Source organism: Lepisma saccharinum, chromosome 11 (genome assembly GCF_977018435.1).
Source record: "Lepisma saccharinum chromosome 11, izLepSacc3.1, whole genome shotgun sequence".
NCBI lineage: Eukaryota > Metazoa > Arthropoda > Insecta > Zygentoma > Lepismatidae > Lepisma > Lepisma saccharinum.
The window spans coordinates 7,324,997-7,334,557 of NC_139239.1; the positions used below are offsets into that span (position 1 = coordinate 7,324,997).

The following is a 9,561-nucleotide window of genomic DNA, read 5'->3' on the forward strand; positions in this document are numbered from 1 at the left end:
AGGCTCGACCAGGACTCGAACCCGGGTCTCTGGCAATCCGTGCCATTGCTCTACCACTGAGCTACCGAGCCGGCCTGGCTTCCCCTGCATTTTCGCTGGCGCTGGGGAAGCCAGGCCGGCTCGGTAGCTCAGTGGTAGAGCAATGGCACGGATTGCCAGAGACCCGGGTTCGAGTCCTGGTCGAGCCTGCATTTTTCGCTGAAAATCTACGTAGTACATCTCCTGTGTGTGCCTAATTTAATGGATAAGAGAGAAGTGTTTTAAGGGAGATAAGAAAGAAGTAACGGTAGAGAATTATTAAAGAAGACAGACACACACAGAGAAAAGGGAAGACAAGGGAAACACAAGTAGAGCCCAACACATATATTTCTGCCGTACGATGCGCTACACAACTCAAGAAGCAGTGTTGCTAATGGATAGAAAAATCGCTGCAGTGCGCCGATGCACAGCTGTTACGTACAAGAAAATTAGAGAATTCAGGTCTATCTAACGTTGAGTTTTAAATGTCATGCATTATACCAGGACTAGGATTAATATGTACTAACAAGTGGCTTTGTATGTAGCTACATACACATGAACTAAAAATTCGCAAAATATGGACTAACACATACGTAAAATTACCAAAATTGCTGCAAAGAAGACTTCTTCATAGTGATTCCTTATTTGAGTGATTTCAAACAAAATTAACACTTTATTATTTTTCCATTGCATTAATGCACTGGTGGCGTTCTAACTGTTCACTCCCAAAACCTCTGCTACACTGGTGCGGAACTGCAACGACAGATAATACACGACTGACACTACCACTGCTTTGAGAACTAATAACATGCGAACGAGTTAAACCGCGACAATTGGACCACAACACTCCTCCTCAAGCAGTATTATTGCCTCTCTGTGATCGGCGACAGTCGGTTGCCTTTGTTGTACATTTACAAACGATGCCGGCTTCCACAACAATAACAATAATGCCACTAGACGATAAGCTGCGCGGCTTTATTATTATTTTTTTTTTGGCTATGAACTTGTCACCCATCAAAGCATGGCAATTTTAACACAGAAAACAATATGCATCGCATTAAGCAGTAAAAATGACAGCCTCCTCTATGCAATTTCTACAAGAACACGTGCCGGAGCCAAGAGTTGAAATGTTCATGGAGCCACATAATTTATTTCTTTTGAACAATTCCAAAATTATAAAATATGAACAATTTGTGAATTTCCCGAGCTTGGCTATGCAAGGTTTTTGATTTCAACTTTGACAGAACTGGAGGCATTATGGAATTTAACGTTCATTAACAAACACACACTTTCACATACACACATGCAATACACGCACAGAACGTCAAACCGGTCAAATACATAGTATAAAATAAAAATATGGTGCTTCCAATCCAACAAAACTCACAGTCACTTTAACTGCCTTTCTCCTTCCGTGACAGAAATAGTGCTTCATTATTACAGTTGGCAACACTAGTTACTAGCTAGCCAACGAACATGCACTGCATAAAAGAAGCAACCACTTCGTCATGCTATATTGCCACATTACCGTCCCTGCCGAACGGTGTGAACCGCGAGCTGGAGCGCTATTCAATAGTTTTCAATGATGTTTGCGCGAGTGTGTCTAAGAATGGAATGACAATATGGCAACAATGGCGAAGGTTGGCGAGCAGCTTAGATCACGTGATGCTAAGAGAGAGGGAGACGAAACGAAAATTGGTATGTCCGCAACGGCAAAGATATGTGTGTTGCACTCTAGTACGTAATAGACAGATAAAGAAAGAAAAAGAGAAAGCGAGACAATATACACACGCAGAAGAGGAGAGAGAGAGAGAGAGAGAGAAATAAATATTGAAGCGAAAGAAAGAAAGGAGGAGGAGAGATAGACAAGTAATGAAACGAAAGAGATAATCCAGAGAGGGATAGAAAGAGAAAGAAAATAGAAAAGCGAGATAGAATGAAAAGATAAATTTACAAGGAAACAAGCAGAGAGAGAGAGACAAATAATAGTAGATCGATAGCTAGAGAGAAAGAATAAAGAAGAAACCAAGAGAACATGGAAGAGAAAACTTAAGATAGAAATGGTGAAGAACGCACTCGCCCATGACTTCCTTTTCTATCGATGGAGTATTGAAAAACTTCATTAAACAGTTCCTTCAGAGTCGACCTCGTGACGGAGTGGTTAGCACACCGCTACGACGCCAGGAGTTCTGGATTCGAATCACGATCTGGGCATGGTCGTTCTATGTGAGTGTCCCTTCATCAATTTATTAATTATATCAATCATCCTCATCTTCTCGATTATCCAAAAGTGGCACAAAAGCGGAGTAAAAATAATCCAAATCAATCAGTCAAGTTCTTTCGGATCTTCATCGATCTGGGAAGTTCTTTGGGAGAAACTAATGCTCCTATCAAGTTTCATCTGACCATAAGGTTCATCTGACCCGGGTTCGATACCCGGTGTAGGCACTTAGTGGTTCGGATCCCACTTTAAACTGTAGGTCCAGTCCCGATTAACCTTACTGTGCATAAAGTGGACTTAAAACACCAATTCAATCAATCAATCATCTGATCATAGGTAAAGCATTGAAAAATTGATGAAAAATGAAATTTTAGAAAATTCCTCAAAGCATTGGACTTTCAGAAACTACGGGAGGCCAAAAATAGACAGATCCTTGGTTCACGGAAGATTCATATCTTGTCCGTAGAATAATTCTGCCTGCGTTATTACACAGGAGTCAATATTGGAAAATGATGCTTTCGTGGGGAGCATGGGAAGCAAATGAGAGGCCGCTCCTAATGGGCTCCTCATTAAGCGGCAGTAAAGCGCTAAAAGGAAGCGCCTCTTTTTAACACCAGAAGTCGTGCTAAGCTCCACAAAACACCCAGCGGCTTCAAAAGCGGTCAACGGAGACGAGATTTCAGGGAAGGCTTCTTTGTCCAAACAAGCATCTCATGGAGGAGGGAATATTCCTGACGGGACGAATGGGTTTGTTTGTGCATGCTTACATGCTTGTGGCTACTTTGAGTGTTATCTTGATTGATACTTGATTTCCAGTGCTGAAATAGGCCTTCCTCGCTATTGAACTTGCCAGCCTCCGTGGCGAAGTGGTTAGCTCAACGCGCTACAACGTCTGGGTTGTTATGTTCTTATTCTGTGTAAGGCATGGACATTTCATTTCTGCTTTTTCATTCACCTCAACTTCATTGTTACCTATAAACTAGAGATATAAAAAAGCCACATGACATATTCATTATTTCGAATTTTAATTTTGAATATTGCTCTCAAAACTTTTCTTCACTCGCGTGGCTACGTCTGAATTGGGACTGGTTGGAAGATGATAACCATATTAGGATAAGGTATTTACTTATCTAAAACTTGCATTAAAATCAAATAAAACATGCATTTATGACATAAAATAGTAAAAATAACCAAAAGTTTTTAAAAGTGCCAGTATTTTTTAGAAAACATTTCCTTGAAATTATTAGTTCATTAACAGGTAAAGAACGTTTAAATTTACTATAACTATTTAGAGAATGGGACTAGAAAATATATGCAATTTAAAATCAATTTACAAAAATATTTTTTTTCCTGCTGAGTTTTTGAAAATATATTCTGTGACTTTTCACAAAAAATCTCAATTAGAGTGCAATAAACACTTGGCGGATATTCTCAAACTAAATGATCGTCTCTTGCCAGCTAGTGGATCCTACTTTCAACTGAAGGTCCAGTCCCGATTAGCCTTTGTGTGTATAAAGTGGACTTAAAACAACGATTCAATCAATCAATCTTGCCAGCTAGTAAAGAGTCCACTTCTATTGAAACAACTGGAGCGAGCATAGTGAAAGCAAACAATCTCAATCTCATGGATTTAATTCATAGTCAGAAAGAGAAAAATGTTCACCTGACAAATCGTGAAACATAAGGGTAGGACAACTGCTAACAGATTTTGTTTCCTGGAAATATTTGCTTATATGTATGTGTACATGCAGTAACAAGCAGCCTATTAAATAATAGCTAAAATCTCAAAATATAACAAAAATGTCATTGCTTTCCAGAAAACTATTTAAAATCCTCAAAATGACCTAAAATTACCAAGTGTGTCATTTTCTGCCATGCATGTGGATGTTGTGCTGAACTTTCCAACATGATTTCTTTCGTTTCATACATTTGACACTTCCATTCATCAGAGCATATTGTTTTGTACCGTTACATTTACATGTTCAGTAAAGTTTTGCAATCAAAATTTCATTTTTCTGGAGTTTGACGAACGTTGACTTACATATCCCCCCGCCTCGATAATTCAAACAAAAAAGTAAAAAGAAATGCATCTATTTAACCATTAATTTCTACCTGGTTCGCTGTTCACGGCACAAATAAAACATTGTTAGTATTTAGTCTTATCTTTGATGTTAACGATATTTACCGGGTTCAATAAATCTGTCTAACTAATTCAGGAATATCTTCACAGACAACTTATTCAGCAATACCGAGGCAGAGAGAAACATATAGCTATTAGGGAAAACAGCATCGTTAAGATTTCTTTAAAGGCGAGGAAGAGACCGCATTTACCCCTCTCACCTCCCAGTGCCAACACTGTTAAATCCTCCATGTGTAAGAAAATACAATGGTTTCTTTTAGGGTGTCGCCCACAATGGTTCATATAACTTTTACGACCGTCGGAAAGGCTATGTTCATATGGCTATTTAGTTCAGCCATTGGAGTGGATGTCTTCTAGGTATCTGTGAATACCGAGCATGACACAAATTCGTCCATCTTGAGTTCTTTCTTCTTGGCAATTAGTTTGACAAACGTCGGTTCTTGGAATGTACTTTCCACCAATGGCAGACTGGTCGCTGGGACTTTTTCTACTTCAGCAAACTTCTCGTATATTAATTGCAAACAATCCATGACAGTTGAACGACACTCGTGCCATAAAAAAAATATGAATATCTTCCGCAGCCGCCTTGTGCATTGTTGGGGGGAAATAATTGTTGACTGTTGAGAGTCCTCTGAGGTCAGGGAAACTTGCCTAACAACAATAGTTACCTAATGCAATTTTAAAAATTTTTATTCAGCATAAAAGTAGGATTGGGACAACTTACTAACCTTATGTTATAGCTAAGCTGGAAGTTCTTTTTATCTCTGCAATCAAATATTGTGGTAACTTGGCATAACGAATATTTTTCATGTTTTAGTAGCTTTTCTCGTTTTTTAGTTAATCGCAACCATGAAATGATTGAAAAGTAGATAAATTCATGAAGGGATGGGACAAAGAGAAACAACGTATTTTGGAAGTGACTCGAATGAAGAACCTTGAAATCAATCAAAGCATAGATCTAGCTGTCACTTTGCGCGCAGGAGGAAGGAGGGAGTGAACTTCCCATCAGTATCCTGGCCTACCCTGGATATATGTATACATATATATGTTCGTAAATGACAAAATATATATATGTATTTTGCAATAAATAGAACTGTTTAAAAATGTTCAATCAAAGAAAGTTTATAACATGTCTAAAAAAGTGTAAAACATAAACACAAGTTTGTTTGGAATGACCAAAAAGTAGTTTCTGGCAAACAACTTAGCGTATACATGTAAAAATTTACAAAAATTTGTTCTATAACTTTTGCTTAAATGGTCGACAAACTAATGATTGTTCACCATAATCAAATTCTTTCAGTAATCGTGCACATTTGTTAGTTACCAAAAAAATAGTCAAAATTACCATTGGTAGTAAATGCTACCTCATTATTTGTTTGTAGTTACCAAAAAACCAAACGTGTGTTGGTAATTGAAACAAATCAGCTTTTCTTCATTGTGTTTAAATATTTAACATATTGTTAAACCAACAGAAGCGTGACGTTTAAAACTATTTGATTTAAATATTTGCTGTTATAAACATGTGAAGCCTGAAAAATAGAAGAAATAAACAATAGTGAAGAGATTATATCTCGTCACGTAGCATCTCGAATAAAAAAGGAACAGTGGATAATGTGACTGAATGCATGTAAGATTGCATGGAAAGAGTTGTCTTGGCCTCTCCTGTTTTATAAAGTAAAAGAAAAGCGTTGAGATAAAAAAAAAATAGGAATGAAAATTGAAATATAGCTTACGCATGAAAGCGACCGTGACGAACAACGGGTGAGTTACAATGTATATCATGTTTGGGGATGTGGTACACGTTTTACAACACGTTTGCCTTAACTCAGCTTTTATTCACGACCATATTTGCCTTTGTTGTTGGCTTACCGTCGCTATGAATACGATAATGAACTGAATTTAATCAGGCAACTTCACGGTCAGGCCCAAAAGAGCTTCTGCTAGGAAAGCGGAAACTGGGGACGGGTTGAAACTATTGTTCGGGTCCTTCTCTTTTCGTGTTTCTCAGGTTTCTTTGAGACTTGTTTACAAGATGCTCAACAAAGATACTATCCTTCGATCTGGATGTTATTAAGACTTGGACCAGAAACGTGGGGAGGAAATTTGTATTTCTATTTCCTGTTATTTTAATACGTTGATTCTCTACATCAGCGTTCCTCGACCGCCAGGACGCGAGAGGTTCACCTGGAGTTTGTGACTTGCAACCCGATCTGACAACTACTTGGAAAGATGTCCTTCGCTCGGGATTCATCAGCGATAAAGAGGAAATTCTTTCTCATCAGTGATGGTGAGAAATCACTGCCTCTGAGAGGGGCTGTCACCCTTGCAGAATCGAAATTTGAATTACAACCGTAAGGTCGTGCAAGAGTTAGAGCCGGAAGGGTGAAGCGACTTGCAGCCTGATCTGGCAATCATCTGGAAAGATGGTCTTTTGTTCGTGTTCCGAGTTTGACTACGATAACAGGAAATACTTTCATGACAGTGGTGGTGGGCGTTCGAACGATCCAACCGAGGACGCGTTGCTTCCCGCCTCCAAATTTGGTGTCCGAAAGGGAACATACCAATGAAAATCAGCCCTTACCAAATTAATTAAATTATATTGGCCAGAGAAAACTAAAATATGCCATTAGATCCAGTCGTTGCCAACTATTTTAAACCAAATTTTATATAATTATAACAAGCCTAGAAACAATCGAACTAATAGTATGGGAATACATTTACGAGTACAATTGTTGTGATCGGTGCATCGACTTAAAATAATAATAATAATAATAATAATAATAAAGTAATTTTCCGGAAAACGGCTCACGACGGTTGAGAACCTTCTGCCACTTTTGGCTAATCTCGACGATGAGGATGAGTGATGATATCATAACATTTGTGAAGAACCACTCACGAAGAACACCCATGCCAGACCGAACCCGGAACCTCTGGTGTCGTAGCGTGCTGTTCTGTGCTGAGCTAATCATTCCGCCTACACTGTTCGAAGTTACCGCAAATTTTACATTACTCTACCGCTATAAATTTACAGTCAAAGTGTACATTTACAGGGGCTACAGTAAGAAGTAAACATGGCGTTAGTAACCTCTCATAATAAAATTCAAGAATAATTCCCAGTTTTCAAGGCGAACTTTTCAAAAATCTAGGGTACAAGCAGATGTTTTCTTCATTTCAAACTTACGTATTACCGCTTCTCACCACCCACACACAAATATATTAACAATATAAAGGATCTGTGTGATTCCAATGTATCAAAAATTCAAATTCTATTTAAGTAAAAGGGATATTAATATTGAAATATTTAATTCAAGGCGCGGAGTTTACATTTGCCATTTCATGTACTCAGTACTCGAAATACATCTGGAAATACATATCACAATTGTTACGGTATATACTAATCTACGAAAAATTGTTAATTGTATAAGAATATCAAACTAAAAATGACCTAATTAACTTTAAGATATCTTGCAATAATCTTCGTCTGTCAGATGTAGCAACATTGTTCTGCAAAGGACACTACTAACAAAGTAAAAGGATTGAGAGAATTATGTTTAATTTTGCACGCAGCCTTCCTTCTTTTCCTTCCTCGATTAAAATAAAAGCTAAACTGTGAAAAACTTGCCCCCTGGCATTTATAAATATGTTGCAATTTTTCACGACTACGGAGAAAAATTCACGCAGAATTCCCGGTGAGTAGCTAAGCACATCTCGAACAGTGTAGGCAACTTTGGGCAAGATTTAATGCTTTTCAGTGTTATTGCGACTGAAAAAAATACTAAAGAGAGCACGATACGTTTGAATGTGATTTCAGATACACAATACACGAGCCACTGTCATTTTGGCATTGATCACTCGAGAATCTAAAAACACGGTCTAATTTTATTTTTGGGTCATTCATGTCATCAACAAGGTCCTCAACCTTACCTTTTTTTGATTCATTTGAAATTTACCATTCTGGAAGGGCCACCTGAGGTGGGAAAATATGCAAGGTTGCAGATCCATACCTCTTGTATTTCCGAAATTACAGTGTTGCAATGTTCACGGTGGAAACTGGTGCAACCTTAATTGGTAGCCAAAAATGCCACGTTGAAAATTCAAGCAATTTAGACTGAAACTCACCACTTCCACCAACTTTCCCCTCCTTTCATTTTGCCCTATTACATGTGCACTAATAACGAAGTTGTGTATGGAACCGGACATTTGAGTCACCCTGTATTTCTAATAAACGGGAATTTAAACATCATATTCATGTACGTTTATTAAAACAATATTGTATTTGATTTGTGTTAGACTTTTACTTAAGAATAATTTGTCTATCAAAATCTGTCATTATCCATTACCAAACCTACCACACCCTACCCTAACCTAACCTAAATCTAACATAACTCCGGATCCCATTGGCTTCCTATTTTCAATTTTTGTATACCTATTGAGTAATAGTGTATGTATGACACGTAATTTTTTGAGAAAAATTAAAAGACCCGTTTTTGAGAAAATGGCTACCAAAGTCTTTACGCCACCTTCAATTGTTCTTTTTACCCTGACGTAGGCATGCTAAATCTCGTGTGAAAGAGCCCTTTAAGACCTTACAAACGCCGTCCGAATCATATGTGACCTGATTGCCGAAATACTGCAACTTAAAATTAATAGGATGTTGAAAAAAATGGTCAAAATCGAACAGTTAGAACACTGTAATTTCGGGAATACAAAAGATATTGATCTGCAGTTGCATATTTTCCTACCTCAAGTAACCCTTTCAGTACGCCAAATTTCAAATGAATCAGAATATGTGAGGTTGAAAAGTACCTCTTCATTGCTTGATTTCACATGCAATGCCCCTTCTAGCTAATTTTTCGGTAGGGCCTCTGGCCGGCAAGCCCACGTGTAGCTACGCCAGTGCAGCCAACCTAAGTAAGATCTCTTGAGCGATTTGATGAACAAGGCATATGGCTGCTTCTCTTCCGATCCGAAGGTAATTATTACCTCTCATTACCTCGGCTCCTCTCCCTAATTAATGTCACATTAAAAGTGATTCATTGCGTACGTTTTGCATACGGGCAATTCATCTCTCGGACGCAACAGGTAATTGGCGCTGGGATCGAAAATTTGACAGGCAATGCGGTTAATAAAATTAAGAGGAAAAATGGAAAATAACGAACAATAACGTGGGTTATTTTAGGTG

At 38.1% G+C, this 9,561-nt stretch overlaps 2 non-coding genes across 2 annotated transcripts; one reads left to right on the forward strand and one right to left on the reverse strand.

Moving 5' to 3' along the window:
- TRNAS-GGA (transfer RNA serine (anticodon GGA)) lies at positions 1-71 on the reverse strand. The gene has a single exon. It is a non-coding gene; the product is annotated as a tRNA-Ser (tRNA).
- Positions 72-117: 46 nt separating this feature from the next.
- TRNAS-GGA (transfer RNA serine (anticodon GGA)) lies at positions 118-188 on the forward strand. The gene has a single exon. It is a non-coding gene; the product is annotated as a tRNA-Ser (tRNA).
- The last annotated feature ends 9,373 nt before the right edge of the window (positions 189-9,561 follow it).